The 21,613-nt window shown below is 45.2% G+C and overlaps 1 protein-coding gene across 20 annotated transcripts in view; it reads right to left on the bottom strand.

The window, feature by feature from the left end:
- The window catches only part of RNF152 (ring finger protein 152), a 202,633-nt gene that overhangs the window by 175,407 nt on the left and 5,613 nt on the right, over window positions 1–21,613 (bottom strand). Inside the window, exon 1 of one of the 20 annotated variants that reach the window (XR_012028513.1) lies at window positions 4,014–4,132. The exons of the other annotated variants lie outside the window; for them this stretch is intronic. The gene's annotated coding sequence lies outside the window, so the exon portion shown is untranslated. Of the gene's footprint in view, window positions 1–4,013; window positions 4,133–21,613 lie in introns of those variants that run through there. 20 annotated transcript variants of the gene reach the window in all.

Below are 21,613 nucleotides of genomic sequence, written 5' to 3'. Positions count from 1 at the left end.
TGTCAGCTTGAAAATATTAAACACCACTGAACAAAATGTAAGGTTTCTTTTTCAGACTTAAACGTCTACTTATTTCAAAATGAATTAGTGGTTCTCTGGGTTTCATAATGTTTAATTCATTAATGATAACTACAGCTCGAGAATTTGAAAGGAAATTGCTTCCAGGATAAAATTAAATGCGAAACTCTAAGCAGTGATTCATGGCTGTTCCTATCTAAATTACTAATCCGTGTGACAAACCTGGTTGGCAGCACAAAAAAAGCAATACTATTTCCCCCCGTTGCCTTTATAGACTTTGCTGAATTGTTTTTGCAAACTGCCTAAACCCAAGTCCTAGATAATCCCCTGCTGGCAGCCTCCATTCCAGAGTGGGGTTCCGTACCCAGAGTCCCCGCTGCCTCGGAGAGGCTCCTAATGGACTAATACTTTCGTGTCTCGGAAAAGAGTTTTCTCAACATTAAGGTTTAGACGTATAATCCAATGGATTTCCAAAGAAACTCATTTTAAATTAAAGGCAAATATCCCCATGATATCTGTCCACATCTCCCCGAAGAAACCCGCATAAAACTAAAAATGGCAATTTTCTTTTAGTTTGCAAGGCAGCCTAGCCAGCTGAGATCCAATTACGTATCTACCCGTTAGAACAACTGGGGCACTAGAGTCACCGTGTCGCCCAAAAGACAAGATAATAGAAGGCTTCTGAAGTTGCATCAAGCCCAAGCTCCTCGGCCTCCTGAAATTTCTCTTGTGTCTCTTCCTGCCACCACCGCCCAGCAGGCCAGGCTCACGACGTGGGGTACAGAGGAGAAGCAGGCAAGGATACTGCTGACCACACACAGCCCCCCTCCAAAAGAACTCAGGCGACCAGCATCCCCCAGGGCACATCTCTGCAAACTGCTGCCAGACTATCACATAAAAGCCCTGCAAACCAGGTCCCCCGTCTCCTGGCTGTGTCGCATGCCAACCATCCTGTGCGCTGCTCCTCCGTGGCAGGTCACATCCCCACCAGCCCTCAGGGGTGCGATTCCGTGCCAGGAATTTACATATGGTGACTCCTTTATCCTTGGGACAACTTGGGGAAGGTGTCCTCATTGTCCTCATATTGCAGAGCAAGAGATGGTGGCAAAGACGTTCAAAATACCTGCCCAAGTTCCAGAGCAAGTAGCTGGCAGAGCCAGGATTCACACCCACACTTTCTGCCCAATTTCCCAGGCTTTGAGCCATCTGATGGGGCCACAGCACAGCTCGGAATATTCTACTCACTCCCTACTACCAAGGGAGCAGGGCCCATACGGCCGCCAGGCTCTATGGGTCCTTTGGGGATTCGGCTACATTTCCAGCTTCGTCTCCAGCTACCTCCCATTCCACCTTTTCCAATCTATGGCACATGCTCTTCCCTCCACCTCTTCTCCGGGACAGCTGCCAAGTCTCCCTTTGGGGTCTCTACTCCCCGCCTTTATGCTCCTGGAGTGCCAAGCTCATTCCTTCGGCTTCCTACTGACGCTGGGGGTGCACGTTCCTCTCCCAGCCACAGCTCTGGCTTTTCTCCGACCTGCCCCCTGGGTTCCCACAGCTCAGCAGGGCCATGGTGAGACGTTCTGGAACCTTTGGAACTAATGAATGTGCTACAGCAAATCAACAGCAACACCTAAGGGAAAAAAAAAAAAAACCCAACAGCAGGCTCGGGGGCTTGTCCCACAATGACTCAGGTCCCTGAAGAGGGGGGTGAGAAGGCAGGACTTTCGTGAACTTTGTAAAAGCATATTTTTTTTCCAATCAAGCATTCAAACGTTGCAACCACATGAAGGCTAGAAAACCTAGCTATCTGCTCGCTAGCTAGTGGCTTTCCGAAACAAGCCTGTTTTGGATTTCAAACCAGCAAGAGATAATCTTCAGAATGGGAACTCAAGAGTTACCCACTCATGACAAAAGCAAGGAGATGGCAAACTGAATCCACAACTCAGACTGGTTTTTATGGTTGCTTCTGAGCAGCAGGAGGGGGGAGGGAAGAGACATGTGAATTTTTTAATTTTAAGGAAGGAGTGTGTGCACCCCCTGCAGCTCTTCTGTTGCCCCCACCATGGGGTGAAGGGATGTAAAGCGGGCTCGACTGCCCCTATTCAAAGTCTTACCAGGTGGGCACCCATTCCTGACCATGAACTGGGCATCACACAAACCCCAATACCATCAGCAATGCAGCATGAAAAGCGAACAGTAACTCACAGCAATCATTTAAAATATAAAATAGGGCAGCCCCGGTGGCTCAGCGATTTAGCATCTGCCTTCCGCCCAGGGCCTGATCCTGGAGACCCTGGATCGAGTCCCACATCGGGCTCCCTGCATGGAGCCTACTTCTCCCTCTGCCTGTGTCTCTGCCTCTCTCTCTCTCTCTCTCTCTCTCTCTCTGTCTCTCATGAATAAATAAATAACATCTTTTAAAAATAATAATAAAATAAAATATAAAATAATGCTCCTAAACTGCATACGATGCTTAGGAATGTCCAATGCACACAAACTCTCTGGGGAATCCCGCAGTACTGTGAAAATACACAAAATGCACATAAAAATACAACTCTACTGTTAGGTAAAATTAACCTAAAACTAGTATGCTAGCTAAAACACAGTAAGCATTAAATCAGTTTTGCTCACCTTCTTAAAACTCAATGGGCCCCAGGGGGTGGTGGCAGGTGTGAGATTTGGATGCGGGAGCCTCCTTAACAAAACCCAAGGAGGTTCATGGTAATGGGTGGAGCTGGGTTTTTGTGATCTCTCCCCATTTCCCTTGTGGCCAGCACAGGTGTTCAGAGGGGGCCCCCCCGCTGACTACTGCAGGGGGGCTCCAAGTGTCACTGCAGGTGTACAACACTGGGTTCAGGGGTGTTTTCCTCCCAGGGAAAAGTTGTTTTAAGATTTTATTTATTTATTTGACAGAGAACAAGAGAGCACAAGCAGGTGGAGTGGCAGAGGGAGAGGGCTGAGCAGGAAGCCCGACGTGGGACTCGATCCCAGGACCCCGGGATCATGGCGTGAGCCAAAGGCAGGCGCTTAACCGACTGAGCCACCCAGGAGCCCGGGGAAAAGCATTTTTAAAATATTTTCTAATATTTCTCTCTCCCCCCAGCTTATTCAAGGTCTCAGACCCCACAGCTGCCCAGTGTCAGCTCAGAGAGCCCAGGATGGAGGCCAGCAAAGCCCGATCACCATTAGCTGCCCCTGGAGGGCACTTAGCTGCCCTGGGCATCCGGAAAAGCCACTTCAGGTCACAAGGAAAGGTACAGGCTTTACAAGCAACTTCGAAGTTGTCCACTAAATGAGTGAAAAAGCATAAATCAGCATTGTGCCCTGTAGTGATGTGGAGGAAAGAGGCAGAGCAGGAAAGCGTGTAGGAAAGTCTGGAGCAGGCCTTACAAAAGCAGCTGCGTGAAAAGGTCAGTGACATACAGGAGGCTTCGCAGGTGACTTACAGCGGGTTGATAAAGGACTGCCTATACCTGAGGTTCTCAGGGTTCCCGCTCTATTTTGATTTCCTAAATAGAAGAACCAAAAGTTTTCACTGTTTATAAAAAGGACAGGTCTTGCATAAGCATTTGAAATTTTAGAAAAGATTTTTTTTTTAGAACATTCTAACACCTTGCAGGTAATCTTTAGTTCCATGAATATCTTAAGTTCTCCATTTCTTTGTAAGTAGGACTAGCTAAAGGAAGCCCCGGTCTTCACCATTTCAACTACCACAAAATTCTAATTACTGAAATCCACAGAAATGGGAAATCTTGGTCTTCAAATTTTAACTGCTAACTATACCATAATGATAGCAAGATGAAATGAGAAAGTTTGTAAGCATAGGACTTCGAACAGGAAACCACGACAGTGACAGTGTAACCAGGGTTCACTAGCAGCATTTGTATTTTCTGGTAGAGACATGTGTGGAGCTTGTTGACTCTGAATTTAAACCACGGGGGAAAAAAAAAAAAAAAAAAGAGGGCAGCCCGGGTGGCTCAGTGGTTTAGCATCACCTTTAGCCCAGGGCGTGATCCTGGAGACCTGGGATCGAGTCCCACATGGGGACCATGGATCGAGTCCCAATGGAGCCTGCTTCTCCCTCTGCCTGTGTCTTCCATTCTCTCTCTCTCTCTCTCTCTAAAAAAAAAAAAAAGAAAAGAAAGGAAACATGGGCAAGTCTATCAACCCAAGGAAGGCTTCATCATGTATCTTGTCATCTCGTATCTTTCCACTGCTCCTAAAAAACCTTGCCCGGTCTTGGAAATAATTTGGAAATACAGAAATATTGTTTTACTGGACCTCATCTGACACTAATCCCCTGCTTTTAGGATTATAAAGAGGCTGGAGTGGGGGAGTGGGGCTCAGAGCGTAGCGGGAAGCCCTGGGTGGCCAAATGTCATTGCAGCCATGGCTTGGCCTACACACTCCAAAGAGAAAACAGGCTTTCCGGATCAGTGTCTGAGGATGGGATTTATCACCACGAATACACTCACGGATGGCATTTTTAAAAATCTTCATGTCAGACATTTCATCTCCTCGTCTCCCACACCGCTTTTTTCTATGAAGTGACCTCACCTGCTCGGGTTTTCTCCTGCCCAAGGAAGAAAAGCGTGCAGTGTTCTCGCGGTCAGGGCCCTTGGCCCTTGGCTCTCCACTGCCTGCTTGCTTCCCCTTCAGGAAAGACTTCCCAGCCCTGCCTTCTGCACGGCTCCAGAGCCCAGGCTGGGGTCTGTGGCTCAGCCGACGATGACCCCAACCCCACTACTCCCTGTAGGCTTTGCTTTGGGATGTCACTGTTCTTTCTCTCCTCCTCCTTCTTCTTCTTCTTCTTTTTTTTTTTTTTTTTAAGGAGGTAGATAGGAGAAGAGTTCTTTTAAGGTTAACCAAAAAGGAGTAAGGACCAAAGTCCTATTTTCCTGCCAGCATGTTTGGAGACCTCACTTCCTCAGATCCAAGAAAAAGAAAAGTGAAGCCAAAGTAAGGGGCCAGCTCCATCCAAGGCAAAAACGATCCAGGTTAAATTGAGCGCTTCGCGGCCTGTGTCTGCGCCTCCCCTCCTGCCCTGGTTTCCGTGCTCAAGTCAGTCTTCCCACCACCCCATCCCCGTCTCAGTGGGGCCAATCTGCCTGGATGATATTACAACCTGTGGTCTTCTTCACGCTCCCCCCATCGGGCCCGCCCACTCCCCATCTGCACCTGCTTCCCAGCAGGGCTGGCGGACACTTGATCCAAGCGATTCACCACAACACCCTATGGAGGTGATTGTTTTCCTTCACAAGGGCGCTCGCATTTTAGCAAAGGATTCAGGGACATGAAACCCAAAAAGGAAAAGGAACAGATTTATAATGAACTGTCTACGTCCCAGCTTCAGACCCCAGACGCAGCCACCCTCTGGCTCCTGCCTCGGAGGGTTGTTCTGATAATTAAGTAAGCTAACCTATACGGAATACTTAAGACAGCACCTGACACCTCGCAAGGGCTTCCACCCACATCAGTTTTAGGAACCTTCTCCATGACCTTCTGAAATAAATACTACTGGTCTCGTCCTACATGAGGACACAGAACGGCCTGCTCAGGATCACAAGGCTGACGAATGAGCAGAGAAGGGATATAGCCCACAGTCTACTGAGCGACCCACAACCCCTGCTGTTTTTATCACAGCCCAAGGAATGAATCTCTAATGGTAAGACCATGAACACTCTGCAGGCCTGTGGGGCGAGATCCCACTGAAGGGGTCCTGTGGTGTGCTGATGGGGGACTATCAGAAGGAAAGGATGGGGCGCTGGGGGAAGTATTGAACAGCGCAGCCTGTCCTGCCAGGGCTAACACAAAGCCCACCTCTGAACCCTAGACCTCGGTCTACCAGTTCACCTCACTCAGGCTCTGTTTTTCCTGACTATAAAATGGGATATAAAAGGTACTTGGGATGTTGCAAGCTCCTGACCCCTGGGGGTGCTCAAGGCAGAAGATAAAACCTCTTGTGAAGGAAACTCCAGAAAGGGAGTAAGTCCTACAAGTGAGGGCAGCAAATCTGGGGATTTAAGTTACTTCCAATGTTAGAAATCAAGGCTCTGGGCAGCCCGGGTGGCTCAGCGGTTTAGCGCCGCCTTCAGCCCAGGGCCTGATCCTGGAGACCTGGGATCGAGGTCCGCATCGGGCTCTCTGCATGGAGCCTGTTTCTCCCTTTGACTGTGTCTCTGCCTCTCTCTCTCTCTCTCTCTCATGCATAAATAAATAAAATCTTAAAAAAAAAAAAAAGAAATTGAGGCTTCACTGAACAACAGGCTGAAAATTAACAATGCTTAAAAAAAAAAAAAAAAAAAGGAACAGCCAGAGCCAAAAATATTACTAATGACCCTGGTGATATCTGGTTAAAAATTCTGAATTACGTCTCTGGGCAGTCTAATTTTTAATCTCCACAATATTCCTGAAAACTCACCTATTTCCATTATAGGTTACAAATCCATAATTAGGCCTCTTTCCTTTCTGGCTGTTCTACATTTGAAAAGCATTCACTATTCATTCCACTGAAGCGGACTTCCCTCAAAATAACTCATTACTCTATACTTGCACAATTATGTCACGGATATAATTACCACCATCATGATTCCAGCGGCTATTTGTTGCACCATAATTTCCAGATGAATTTCTAGTGTAGAAATAAAATAGCCACAATAAGATAATTAATTACAACTCAATTATGACTACAGCACAGTGACCAAAATTAAAACTCTGAAAGTTTTAGTATTTCGTTTTTAATATCATGTTCATCTTTGTAGCCAGCAAATAATTACTATAAAGACGCTTATTGTTAGTATATTTTGTTTCTGATAGCGGCTGCTTTCTTTGTGTACTTTTCTATAACTACTACTGCAAAGTTTGGAAGGACCACCGTATCGCGATGGTTGGAGGACCAATGCTACTACTAATCAGATTCAGGGTTTGCATGCTCCTTTTGCATAATCTTGGGAGATTGGGAGCATAATCTTGACCAAGCTACCAACTTTTTTGGGTCTCAGTTTGCTCACCCCAAAAAATGGGCTACAAACAGAACTTACTCCTCAATTATTGTGATAATTAGGTTAGGTAGCTTATATAGAGATTTGCAAAATGCTTTGGATTCAGCTACTGCCAAGTAAAGTTAGAAATTCTTTAACATATAATTCCATTCAAAGATATTCAATATTTAAAATTTTACTCAAGAAGAGGCACCTGGGTGGCTCACCTGATGGTCTACCTTCAGCTCAGGTCATGATCTCAGGGTCCTGGGATCGAGCCCTGTATCAGGCTCCCTGCTTAGCAGGTAGCCTGCTTCTCCCTCTCCCTCTGCCTACTGCTCCCCTTGCTTGTGCTCTCTTTCTCTCTCTCTCTCTCTCTCTGTCAAATAAATAAGATCTTTAAAAAATAATAAAATTAAGGGCAGCCCCGGTGGCGCAGCAGTTTAGCGCCGCCTGCAGCCTGGGGTGTGATCCTGGAGATCCGGGATGGAGTCCCACGTCAGGCTCCTCCATGGAGCCTGCTTCTCTCTCTGCTTCTCTCTCTGCCTGTGTCTCTGCCTCTCTCTCTCTCTCTCTATGAATAAGTAAATAAAAATCTTTTTTAAAAATTTAATTTAATTTAATTTAATTTAAAAAAATAAAATTTTACTCAAGGGGCACCTGGATGGCTCAGTAGGTGGAGCATGTGACTCTTGATCTCAGGATCCTGAGTTTGAGCCCCACAATGGGCATAGAGCCTACTTAAGCAAGCAAGAAAACAAAAGAAAAGAAAAAAGAGAAAAAAAAAGAAAGAAAAGAAAAGAAGAAAAAATTTTACTCAAAATGTTGTCACCTCCACACGTAAACACAGGTAGGCCTCATATGGTACAAGAGCAGGGCCCCCACCGTTTGCTTTTTTTCTGCCAATTGTACTCAACTCGTTCTGAACATCAGTCCACCTGATGTAGTCTCTGAAGGAATAAAGTTCCTTCCCAGAACCCAGAGAAAGCAGACTCATTTTCCGAGACAGTGGAACCGGCTAGAGCAAAGCACCAGGCAGCAGATCTCAACTAATTGTCACTGATTATACTAGAGTTTTTGAGGCCGATGGGGCAGAGATTGTATTAGTAAACAGAGCTCACAAACAGAAATGAAAGCCTCTCCCATCTTCAAAGTATTTTCCTAATCTACCTAAACAAGTAGTTTTATTCTGTGTATTTGTGACCACTCCTCGTGCCATACTAAGAGAATTTTGTCTCACAATATTTAATTTTAGAAATATAAAAACTAAAAAAAAAAAAATATATATATATATATATATATATATATATAAAAACTAAGGCCTCCACTATTTGACCCACTTGGACTCCCAGTGTATTTTGGTTCCTGAAAACCTATGCCCAACTTCTTCCACAAAACCAAAGGCCGAACTACAGGGCAACTTGCCCCAATACCGTCCCTTTGCTGCTAATTTCAGAGTGCATTGACAGGCCAGAGAGAAGAATCAGCCAAGACAGTCAATATGTCTTTTGAATAGCAGAATAGAAACAAAGCTGGTAGCGGTGACTAACGTAACATACTTCTGATTGCCAACACAAAACTCGGCTACCAAGGCAGTGGCCCCCAAAAAGAAAACTTCTCGATGATTAACCGACCAGTAGCATGAAGATACCATATGCAAGATAGCATGGGATTATAAAAAAGTATTAGTTATCACAGTCTTTAAGGAGATTAAGAGCCAGTTGTAGATATAAGATAACAGGTTATGACAACATTTACTGGTAAAAAAAATAAGCCAAGTCCCTAGATGCAAAGATGCGTAAGGTAGGCATGGCCCTCACGCAAGCCACATGCATCATCACTCAGCAGCTGGCCACCCCCAGCCCTACACTGGGTCTGAAGGTGTAGGAGGTGGCAAAGGTCTGCATCATCAGGAATTCAGAGATGGGCTTTGAGCATGGTACCAAAGGACTGGAACTGAGGGGCAGAGGAAGAAGAAAGCAGGCATCCTAAAGGAAGCCACAGGAGGAAGGCAGGCCAGCCTAAGTATGCCCAGGGCCCGGTGAGGCAGACCTAGCCACCAGTTCAGGTGAGCAGAGCATCATCCAACCAGGTTCCCAATATTCCAGGCAGGGCCCCCTGATGGAACCCTCTTCATTCATGGTCTGTAAAAGATTTTAAATATCTTAAATCTAGAAGAAATCATAATCGATTTGTGACTAATAAACATAAATTTAGCTACACTATAATATGAAGTCACACATTACCTTTTAGTTTTCAATACATGCAAGTGTCCTTTGTTCCAGAAAACAAATCTGTTTTCCTTGTTCCTACCTCCGTTTCGAGCTGCGTCCTTTCACAGAGCTCTCAGAGGCACTCTCTCCCACTTGGCAACATGGTTCAACCTCAGACTCACAATGGCCATCTGGATGTGGATTACTCTCAAAGGTACAGCTCGGACCTCTCTTTCAAATGCCATTGCCAAAGAGCATTGACTTCTTCCAAATCTGGACGCTTCCATGTAATTTTATATTTGTTACTATTATTCAACCAGTAACCCAGACTTGAAAACCTGTTTAACTCCCACCTCTCATTCAACTGACCTTCAAAATTCCAGTAATCTTTTCTCTGAAACGCCTCTTGCATTCATGCATCCTTTCTATCCCTGTGGCCCTCCCCCTGGGGTTCAGGTCTGTCATTACATCTTCTTTGGACCCCAACTGGTCTCCCCACCTTTGTCCTTTCCAGTCCATATTGACTGCTGCTAGATTAAGCTTCCAAAAGCACAGCTTCATACCTACATGCTCCCCAACCTCCAAACCATCAATGACTTCCTGCCAAATAAATCCCAAAGGCCTCCTTCCCACCAGCTATTCTATTCCTTTTCCTACCAGTCCGGCTTGCATACTGCCTGCTGTAGTCATAAAGCATTATTTGTGGTCCAGAAGACAAAATCCACCCTCCCCTACCACCTGGTTGCTGCCCACTTCACCACCCACGTGTCCAGACTATTACCCATGCTTCAAGAGCATCGTCGAATACTACTTCTTGCACAAAGCCATTTTATTTTTTTTTATGTTTATTATTATTTTTTTTTAATGATAGGCACGCAGTGAGAGAGAGAGAGGCAGAGGCACAGGCAGAGGGAGAAGCAGGCTCCATGCACCGGGAGCCCAACGTGGGATTCGATCCCGGGTCTCCAGGATCGCGCCCTGGGCCAAAGGCAGGCGCCAAACCGCTGCGCCTCCCAGGGATCCCACAAAGCCATTTTAAATCGTTTAGCAGGAAGGAATCTCTCCCCTCCGAATTCCAGTACCACTTCATCCACTACCACCTGGCATGTGAGTTCCTTGGGTACTCATATTCTTACTTCTCTGGAGGTGACCTCCTAAAGCAGCATCTCTGTAGGAAAATAATCAAACCAACGTGCTAAGTTAGTGCTTTCTTATGCGGAAGCATTGTGCCAAGAGTTATGGAAGACACAAGAGCATCAGTTGACAGCTAAATTGGGAAATTATGCTCAAACAATCCAAAAATAAAGCAATAATATCAGTAACTCTTTTTAACCATCATATACAGATGTTCACTGAATTCATGAAGATACAGAACATCTCAGAGAAAAGGAGTCTCCGGAACAGAATGAAGACTCCGAGGCAGCATACTGCAGAGGCTCATAGCATCAACTCTGGAGCTGTTTGGTGGCTGAGTTCTAATCCAAGCTCTGGCATTTACTCACTTATGACCTTGGGCAAGTCATTTAGCCTCCATTTCTTGTAAAGCGACAAATTAAAATGGAGATATTGAAAGTGCTTCCCCTTTCAGACTGTAGTAAGAATTATGCACGCACTATATGCAAAATCACTTAGAGCCTGGCATATATATAACTGGTGCTGTCCATCCCGCTGGTATTATTTTTTTTAAAGATTTTATTTATTTATCCATGAGAGACACTGAGAGAGGCAGAGACACAGGCAGAGGGAGAGGCAGGCTCCATGCAGGGAGCCCAATGTGGGACTTGATCCCAGGACCCTGGGATCACACCGTGGGCTGAAGGCAGGCGCTCAACCACTGAGCCACCCAGGCGTCCCCATGCCACTAGTCTTATTACTATGAAAATGTTCTATCTGGGGGAAAGAAAACCACAAAAACAAAAAACACAAGCATCACATATTTGGTAGTTAAGATGCCTAACAGGATTTTTACTAAAAAAGGAGACATTACCATCTTAGTATGGTCCATCTACATTTGCTCTACTTCCTGACAGGGATTCTCTGACTGACTGACGGGTCGGTGAAATCACCGGGGTGGCTTTTTGCACCACAGATTGAATGCTGTGCAAACAGAGCAGGCACCTCGACCACTGAGTCACACACAAAGCCTTCAGCCACCCAAGGGCTCACCCACAAACAGCCATTGTCTCCCACAAACAACCCTGCTGTTGTCATCCAGATGGGGGCCAAACAAAACCATTGGACTTAGGCATTTTGGCCAGTGGCTCTGTGCAGATACAACCATAGATACAATTCACTGCTGCAAAAGAAATCTAGAACTATGCACTGAATTTGCCTGATAAGCAAGCTTCAGGGGTCAGATTTTTAGAGGACACTAAGCCACAGGATCCAGCTGGACGATGCACGTAGAGTCTGTCTCAAAGCCCATCACATCATACAGTGACTTATTAATTAATGGTGTGGGGAACAGCTGTGACTCTAGGGTATCAACATCTGTCATTTTCCCCTCAAAATGTTAAAATGCATTATACATAAATTGCCACAAGTATTCAACTTGAACCTGCATTACAGGCGCATATTCATACACGGTGAAGTGAAACCTGCTAGGGAACATTTGATGTTTTATTACGTTTCACTAAAATTATTTATAGCTCAAAATTGCTTGTTATTCACATGTCAGAGTAGTGGAATAATAACAAATTCACAATTACCATCATCTTATTTTCTGACGAAATACAGAAATTAAAAGAATTCTAGCACTAAGGCTGAGGCTATATAAGAACAAACAAAAATATCTCGTCCCGTTTTCCATGGTCGAATGTGTGTTTTTACTTCACACGACCTGGAATACTGGCATGGCAGCTTCTGCGAGGTCTTTCATCCAAATGTCAGGGAAGGTTAGGCAGGGGCGACTGATTGCCAGAACAAATACCCTCAAATCTCAATGGCCTAACACAATACATGGTGTAACCTCTTCTTCAGGCCTTCTTCCAACGCCGCTTGGTAAGCAAGGTTCTGCTTCACGCAGTCATTCAGGCTTCTTCCATCCATCCAGTGGCTTCTTCCATCCATCCTGTGGCTTCTTCCATCCATCCAGTGGCTTCTTCCATCCATCCTGTGGCTTCTTCCATCCATCCAGTGGCTTCTTCCATCCATCTTGTGGTTTCTTCCATGCTGTGGCTTCTTCCATCCAGTGGCTTCAGCATAGCCCAGCCATTCTACCCCGCTCCCCTGCAGCTGGCCAGCAGACCAGAAAGAGAACAAATATGGAAAAGTACCCCCACTCTTAGTCTCTCATTTCCACACATCCCATGGTGAGAATCAGTCACATATCCCTCCGCCCACACATGGAAGGTAGTCTAGGACAGTGGTTGTCAACAGGAGGCAACGGGAGACACTGGCAACGTCTGGAGACATCTGTGATTGTCACAACTAGGCAACTGGCATCTCGTGGGTAGGGCCCAGGGATGCTACTAAACACCCCACATGGCCCAGGTCAGTCTCCCCACAACAAAGGATCATCCAGTCCAAATGTCAATAATGCTGAGATTCTGATAAGCATCTCTCCGGTCACCACAATCATATGACATGTCAATGCTCAGGTCTACCACCGTTTTTCACTAAGATACACTCTAATCAATCCCAACAACAACAACAAAAAAATCCCAACAAATCCACATTTCAAGTTTGTTCATTCATTTGCTCACTCGTTCCTCCATCCATTCATCCAAACTCCTGAACAAGACAAGGTCCCTGCAGGCAGAGAATTCTCAGGTGGAGCAGGGAGGCAACCACATACAGGGTTATCACACACAGAGGAAAGTGGGATTAAAAAAGAACAAATGGAAGGAAAGCTAATTCCTCCTGATATAGTTGGAGGCGACTCCATAAAGCAGGTAAAATGGGAAGGAAGCATATAGTTACAGCTTTCCATCAAGACAAAGTGTTTTTGTGGGAAGGGGAAGGACAGGAAGAAAAGACATTCCAGGAAAAAGGAGCTACGTGAACAAAGGAATGGCAATATGAAAGGACAGGATTTATTCTCCTCTTGGTATAGGGCAAAACAGAAACTGGGAGAGGAAGGGTTGTAAGAAATGCTTTTTTTGTTCGAACAATATTTTTTTAGTAGTGCATTCATGAAAGTCTTAAGCTCGCAGCTACATACTCTGGCTTTCAGGTAAGTGGCCCTTCAAGAAACAATTCACATCACCCAGCTACATAGAAACTTGTTAGCACAGGGCAAAACTCAGCTAATAGTCGGAAATCTCACTGCAAATTTCCCAACAGAGCTCATCACTGACTCTTTCAAACCACAGGACCTCAAAGTCAACATCACACTGATTCAGGGAGATGTTGACCAAAATCTCCCATCTTTGTTCCCAGGAACAGTGCAGAAGTCAGATCGCTTATATTACATCCAACCCACTTATAAAAAAGGACTTATTGCTTCTTTCAATGCTGAACCCAGCTGTGAATGTGGCTCCCAGGCTGCGGTTAAGAGCCCAGACCGCACAGGTTCGTATCTCGGCTCTGGCATAGACTCGCCATATGACCTTGGGCAAGTCACCTAACTTTTCCAGATCCAGTGCCTCTCAGATAACACGCTTAAAGCAGTTAGCACTGAGCCTGAAGCACATAATAAACGTTACCTGTTATCTCTGTACTATAGTTACCCCCCCCACCCTCCCCCAGAAATACACTGTGGAATCCAACACAGTTTGGGAAGGGAAACATCTGATAAACTTCCATGTCATTTTGTAGAACATGCATTATTAATAACAACGTCGGTTTGCTTTGGGCAAGATGCTTTTAATTACGAAGTCAATATCACCATGTAAACAACAGTTGTTCTTAATTCTGAAGCTAAAATTGAGTTCAAAAAAATACCACACTCCTACACAATTATTTACCCCACTAGTCGCTTAACTCACTTTTCCTCCCTCAAACCGTTGTCCCTCTCTCTCCTTTTCTCATTTTCGCTGTGATCCGCTCTGGGAAAACAAAGTGTATTTAGCTGTTAAGTACTATAGATTATATCGAACGACACCAGTCACCTAGCACTAAAAAGCCTCATAAAGGGAAGAAATTTGTTTCTTTCCAAGTCAGAATCTCAAAGGAGACGCTAAACCGAGAGAAGTGGACTCTGGAACCCAGAGGAGCATCAGCCGGTGCAGAAGTGCTCCCTCCTATGCTGAGAACTGTGGGGAACAACCCACTTTTGGGGTGTCCCAAAGTGAACATCTACATGAAGCCCCATTCACCTCTACTCAGGGTGGCCACGGAATGGAATGGCTCTGCCCTCTGCAGCAAGTCAAGGACAAGGAACAAAATGAAAGCCAAGGCAACCAGATGACAGAGGCCGGATCCCATTTATGCTTCAAAATTGATTATCACTGCCCTCTTAATTTACAAGGAATTCTAAATTGTCCGGACAGCATCTCTTTTTCAATTTCCATTCCCAGACTGGCCTTGATTCCTGCGAATGTTATTTTAAGAAGCACATTAAAGAGAGGGTTTGACACCTCCGTGGACCGGTTCCACAAATAAGGTGTCATAAATCTGGGGTAAAATCTAACATATTCCTTTTAACTTCGTAGTGAAGACATTTTTTTCTTGCAAATCAAAGAACTTCGTGTTGGGAAGAATGACCGCCCTAGATGCAATTCTCAAACACTTTATTATTTTGACATAAACTTGGAGGCGTGTGAACAAGTAATTTTTGATAGCTCTGACTCTGCCATTGGGGGAAATAAAAAAAGTAAACGAGTGATTCTGCAAAAAAACAAAAACACAAAAGAACCCCACTAACTCCTGTCAACTAATATTTAGCATTTGTGTGTAGAAATAACGGCAATTTATAAAATGAATTCTGCTTGCTTGTGAGTTTCCCCTTCCGTAGACAAACCATTTACCTTTTTCTCAGGTGAAGCAACAGGCCCTGAAGAAATCTGGCTTATCAGGAACAGAAATGAATATGATTTCTCGGTGTGCATAGTGATTACACAGGAATCCGAGTTGAGAGAGTGACGTAAATGTCTAGCAATTGCCCTCAGGTGCTATGTGCATGGGGTTTGCAGAACTAGCAAACTAATTACTGTTTCTGGCAATTTGCTGCAGGTCCTAACATCCCCAGATAAATAGTTACACTTCCCAAAAAGAAACAGAACACAAAGGGTTATCATTGGAGCCATCAGCTAAAGACCAGAAAAATCTGTGGCTTATCCAAGGGCCTTATCAGTTGCCTTCAATCCCATGTGTTAGTAATGGAGATTCAGGAGGAGAAAATGCCAGCAAGTTGGGAGTCTGGGTTCAGTAGTATGGAGCTAGGCCCGCTTCCCTTCCCAACCCCCCCGTGGAATGAACAGACGCATCAGGAAAAAGCTCCCTTAACCGGAGGAGGAACGCACTGGGCACTGTGTACACAAGCACTCCCTTCACACAACCGTTAGGTTCACAACACGTGCACGTTCCAGAAGCATCCCAGCTGCAGACAAAAGACAAGGCGACTCATCGGCTGGTGTCACATGGTTCCATCAAGAAGAAGAAAAAAACAAAAACTGTCAAGAAAAGCATAAGCTTCGGGCACCCGGGTGGCTTCGGGCGCCCGGGTGGTTGAGTGTCTGCCTTTGGCTCAGCCCATGATCCTGGGGTCCCACATCCGGCTCCCCACAGGGAGCCCGCTTCTTCCTCTGCCTCGCTCTGTCTCTCATGAATAAATAAATACAATTTTTAAAATAAATAAATAAATAAATAAATAAATAAATAAATAAATAAATAAATAAATCTCCTACATAATTACACTCCAGATATTAGCACAGTGAGGAACCCAGAGCAGATACAGGGTCATGCATTTTCAAGTTAGCCATCAGAGGGACCAGACTGAAATCCTGCAACGATCAGCAGCAACCCAGCTCTGAATTGGACCCTAGCTCTCAAAGTTATTTCTCAAGATTAAATTCCACCATTCCTTCAACAAGTATTTCTTGAATGTCTATGGTGTACCAACCAAGCCCTGCGCAGCAACCCTACCAGGCACAGCAAATACTACAGCTTAAAGAGCATTTTTAAAAGATCCCCTTAACTTTATGGATATATTGTCTAACTCTAGTTTCCTCTCTTGCCTTTGCTAAAGAAATCTCTTCTTTAATAAAAATAACAATAATAATAAAGATCCTATCCCCAAAAGCACATTCATAAGTCAAAGGACTGACAAAGCCACGTGGCCTTCTGCAGGTATCTCCGTCCTGTTCTCTTCTGCCTCTTTTCTGATGGTGATTGCATCTCTAACCATGTGGAATGTCCAAAAAGCCTGCTTCGGGAGGCTAAAAAAAAACAACAACAACAACCACAGAACAAGGAAGGAGAGAACCCTTAAACTCATCTTGGGTCTCCTGGGACTGTTCTGGTTTTAAAACAGAATGCCCCTCAACCTGGGTATCCTCATAGTCCTGACAAGTGGAGTCAGTGGGTCATCTTACCCCGCAAGAAACCAGACCCTTGCCTTGGCTGGGAGAAGTGAGGCCACGGAGGAAAGGAGGTTGGTGCTCTTTGAGGAAGAAGGCCTGATCGCCTGCAGGCTGTCCCAGAGCCTTTCGGCATCCTCCAGCTTCTTCCCCAGAAGGCCTATCATTTTAAACTCCACACCATTTAAGCAAAGTTTTACAAAGACTCTCCAACAACAAGACTCCGATGACATGACATACAAAGCATATCCTCATAAAAATGCCAAAGGCTGTAATTATTTGGACGTGGTTATCTTCGTGGCTAGTTAAAGAGCTTCTTCAGTTTAGAGCACAGCTACTCATCCCAAGATTTCCAGATTTCAACACCATGACTGGTGGGTGGTAGATGCTGAATAAAAGGGACATTAATAATAGTTGCCATTATGCAGCTTTTACAACGCACAGGGCAATATGCTAAGGCATCTTATGTAAATGATTCAACTTACTCTCATATAACTCAATGAGGTTGACTGTCCTCCATTCTCCAGATGAAGACACCAAAGCCCAGTCAGACTTTGTTTACTCAAGGTCATTATGGCAGAGCCAACACTTGAACCCGAACCCATCTTGCTTCAAATATTCCATGTTTTGGGGGGCTCCTGGGTGGCTCAGTTAAGTGTCTGCCTTCGGCTCAGGTTATGATCCCAGGGTCCTGGGATGAAGCCCCACATCGGGCTCTCTGCCCAGGGGGGAGCCTGCTTCTCTCCCTCTCCCTTTGCCTGCCACTGCTTATGCACTCTCGTTCTCTCTCTGTCAAATAAACAAATAAAATTTTTTTTTTAATTCCATGTTTTTCATCACTCAGTTGAATGAGGATCAAGTAAGGTGGGTATGTATGGTAACAGATCAAGAATTGAGAGAGAACAGTATCAGATACATTTTTTTTATTCTATTCCCTTTTAGCTTTGACATTGCAAAAAAATAAAAAGGCAGAAAACCAAATTAATTAGAAGTTTGTAAGTTAAGCTAAGGCAAAGCAAGGATTTTACTTAGAATTGTTCTTAGCAAATGGTAAGCGCTGAATTTTTTAATAAATTTTATATGATGTTACACCTAATATGGAGTTTAAATCATTGATTCTCAGGGTTTCTTTTGTTCAGCTCATTGTTTTTTCTTTTTTCTTTTCTTTTTTTTTTTTTTTTTGATTCTCAGTGTTTCAAATGCTATTTTACCCATCACCAGAGGTGACTAGATGGATTCCTACCTTAGATTTCTTAAGTGTTAACATGACGAAGTAGGACCAGATGGCCAAGCACTTACCCCTGATAAAGGTGGTTCTCTACCTATGTAGTTGAATTAGCTATTACTCACTTAAAATGACCATAGTCCTTATGTCTCATGCAACAAAAGGGCATTTTCTCTAAACAAGGTACAGAGATCCATCCACATTCTCTGCAACCACCTTTAACCTCATATTAATCTGTAAGGAAGCAATTTACAAACCCAGCCCAGAGCAATACAACTGGAAAAGACTATCACACCAAATACTTTGTTTTTGAGACATTTATCTCAGCTCCACTCATTATCCCTCAAACTGAGAACATTATTTTGATGTTAATGTATTCGTGGCCATTCTCTCCAAGCAGCTAAACACATTTCCTCTTTCATAATAATGCCATTAGTAATGATCAAGCATTCTGAGGGTTAGAGTTTCTATCATGTGAATGAATATTCCAAAATCAAAAGAGGTAGAGCAAACCAGATGTCTATCACAAAGGCATTTATGGCTACAAGCTAATTACGAGGGGAGCTATGCCAGCCAGTGGTGGACAATTGTCATCCACTGGGGTCAAGCCCAAACCGCACAGTCTGCTTCTTGAGACTGTGGGATGTAAAGTCCCATATGTCCCCAAGGAGAAGATGTTTTTGTGCGTTGTGCTGTCATTTTGGAAGAAGCAGACAAACTGAGGGTGAAAAACAGACTACCAATAACAATTCATTTTGTTAGAGGGATGACCCTCAACAAGAAGATTCACTTCCCAACCACTGAAATGCACCTGCAGCCTGGCAACTCCCATTTGATCCAATATTTAATCACGATTAATGCAAGTAGGGGAAGCTCTTAAAAATAAGTTTCCCCTTGAGTTCTTTGGTGGTTCGGTCGTTTGGGTGGACAGCTCTTGATTTCAGCTCCAGTCATGGTCTCAGGGTCCTGGGATAGAGCCTGGAGTTGGGCTGTGCGTTCAGTGGGGAGTCTGCTTGTCCCTCTCCCTCTCCTCCCGACGCACCCCCCCCCCACCTCCACTTGTGTGTGCTCACTCTCTCTCTCTCAAATAAATAAATGAAATCAGGAAAAAGAAGTTTCTTTCTTAACTTCCTTTTAAGTCTACGGCCAAAAGCATCTATAATTCCTTTATCACTGTAGGTCAAAATCATTTCTGTGCTGTCAAAGATTCATCAATGATTGAGTATTTATTGAGCCCTTATGCTGTACACACATGGTGGGGAATACAAAATAGGTTCAAACCTCATCCAGTATTCATCTCCAAGGAGCAAGAGAAATGAGATCTTCCTGGTTTCAGTCCCTACATCCTCCAGCTCCAAGGCCCCCTTGGAGGAAACTGGATTCCTCACCCTTTCCTCCAGCTGAGCAGTGACTAGAAAAGTTCCATTCGCATCCTTTTGTGAACTAGTTTGAGTGGGTTTCTGTTCTTTGCAGGTAAACAGAAAGAAAAAGACTGGGGCGCCTGGGTGGCTCAGTCAGTTAGGCATCTGCATCCGGCTCAGGTCATGATCACGGGGTCCTGGGATCCAATCCCATGTTGGGCTCCGTGCTCAGTGGGGAGTCTGCTTCTCCCTCTGCCCCTCCCCTCTGCTCATGCTTTCTCTCTTGGTCTCTCTCTCTCAAATAAATAGATCAAATCTAGGAAGGAAGGAAGGAAGGAAGGAATGGAGGGAGGGAGGGAGGGAGGAGGGAAGGGGGCCCCTCAATCTTAGGTGATAATACAAGGCCATCTATGTATGATAAGTGCCCTTTGTAGAATGAATGACTTTCTTGAACAAAATGAGAGATGAAGGCAATTCTGTCAGAGAACTTTGGAGGAGCAAAGGATTGCTATGGGCTAAAGCAACAGAATTAACATTTTTTTAGAAGACTTAAGACCCAAGTCACACCTTTAATAAAGCAGAGTATAGGGAGAGGATGTTGTAGGCCACAGAATATTCCAGAATTTTAAAACAAGCCATGCAAAGCATTTCTGGGAAAGAGTGGGTTAACCAGCCCAGCGAATGTAGCATTTTAAAGTCGGGCAGAGCCGAAGCCAGCAATGGACAGGAAGCCTGGGTCCAGGTGGGGAAAGCTTTCAAGGGAAGACTACAAAATACGAACTGCATCCCCAAAAGACAGAAGCCACTGAGAAGTATCGAGGGAGAGAATGAACAGCTAAAATGGCCCACTGTCCTCAGGGTATCAGCATCGTAACAGGGACCGTGGAGGGAAAGCCAGGAGGTAAACGTACCCACTCACGGTCCAGAGAGAAATAAAGTCCTCAGCTGGGATGTGGCAGGAGGGAAGGGAAATGGAGGGAGACAGAGGAACTGTCACTAGAGAGGGACAGTTCACCCGTTCATCAGCACAATTCCAGTATTATTAAGAATGCTCCTGGGCAGCCCGGGTGGCTCAGCGGTTTAGCGCCAACTCCCGCCCAGGGCGTGATGCTGGGGACCCGGGATCAAGTCCCACATAGGCTCCCTGCATGGAGCCTGCTTCTCCCTCTGCCTGTGTCTCTGCCCACCCTCTGTGTGTCTCTCAGGAATAAATAAATAAAATCTTTTAAATAAAAATTTAAAATGGGGCAGCCCGGGTGGCTCAGCGGTTTGGCACCACCTTTGGCCCAGGGCCTGATCCTGGGGACCTGGGATCGAGTCCCATGTCAGGCTCCCTGCATGGAGCCTCCTTCTCCCTCTGCCTGTGTCTCTGCCTCTTTCTCTGTGTGTCTCATGAATAAATAAAATCAAAAAATAATAAAATAAAATAGAATGCTCCCTATTTCCATGGTATCTATCAGTGCTTTTGCCAAAATCTCCTCAATGCCTGTAGAACCCCAGTGAGGAGTGTCTTAAGCGTGCTGATCCGGGCTTATAAACGGAAAGCGAGGCTGGGAAGTTACATTTCCTTGGAAGGTAGGAAAGAGAGACTAGAAAGAAAAATCCCAGCACAGACCATGGCCCCACATCTTTGCCCCTCCCAGCGGCCCCCCTGCGTTGGGTCAGTACCTTCCCTGGTGAAGTCTGGCAGCCCAGCAGCCTGTGTGACGTCAGAATAGCTTTTATCACGCAGGATGCTCGCAGGGACTCTCCTGTGTGCACGAAGAAGTGGATCCAGTGGAAAGAAGGCGTCCTGCCCTACTCAGGGCCTCCGCTCCCAGCAGATCATGGGAGCCCCCCAAAAAAATTTCTACCAAACAAATGGACTCCAGGTCTCCACAGCCACATAGGCTCTAGGCCGGAAAACCACAGGCTCCAAGGACCACCCAAAGGAGAAACAAGTCACCTTGTCTGCAAGTTGCTTGGCCTTGCAAGGCTGCTGGCCTTCAGTCTCCCCATGACAGCAAGTCAACCAGAAATTTTCCTAAAAATCCTTAAACATGGGGCACCCGGGGGGGGCTCAGCAGTTGAGCATCTGCCTTTGGCTCAGGTCCCAATCCCAGGATCCTGGGATCGAGTCCCGCATCGGGCTCCCTGCAGGGAGCCTGCTTCTCCCTCTGCCCATGTCTCTGCCTCTCTCTGTGTGTCTCTCATGAACAAATAAATAAAATCTTAAAAAAAAAACTATAATAAAAAATAAAAATCCTTAAACCTAAAAGGATTATTCTTTTCATCCAAATGGTGATTTCCATCCCTAAGGCGGGCGCCGGGACACAGGTAGCTCACGAAGCCAGAAGAGGAGCAGGAAGGCCCCCGC

Source organism: Canis lupus, chromosome 1 (genome assembly GCF_048164855.1).
Source record: "Canis lupus baileyi chromosome 1, mCanLup2.hap1, whole genome shotgun sequence".
NCBI classification, from domain to species: Eukaryota; Metazoa; Chordata; class Mammalia; order Carnivora; family Canidae; genus Canis; species Canis lupus.
Note: the sequence above shows the minus strand (reverse complement) of the source record. Positions and strands in the feature narration are given on the sequence as shown.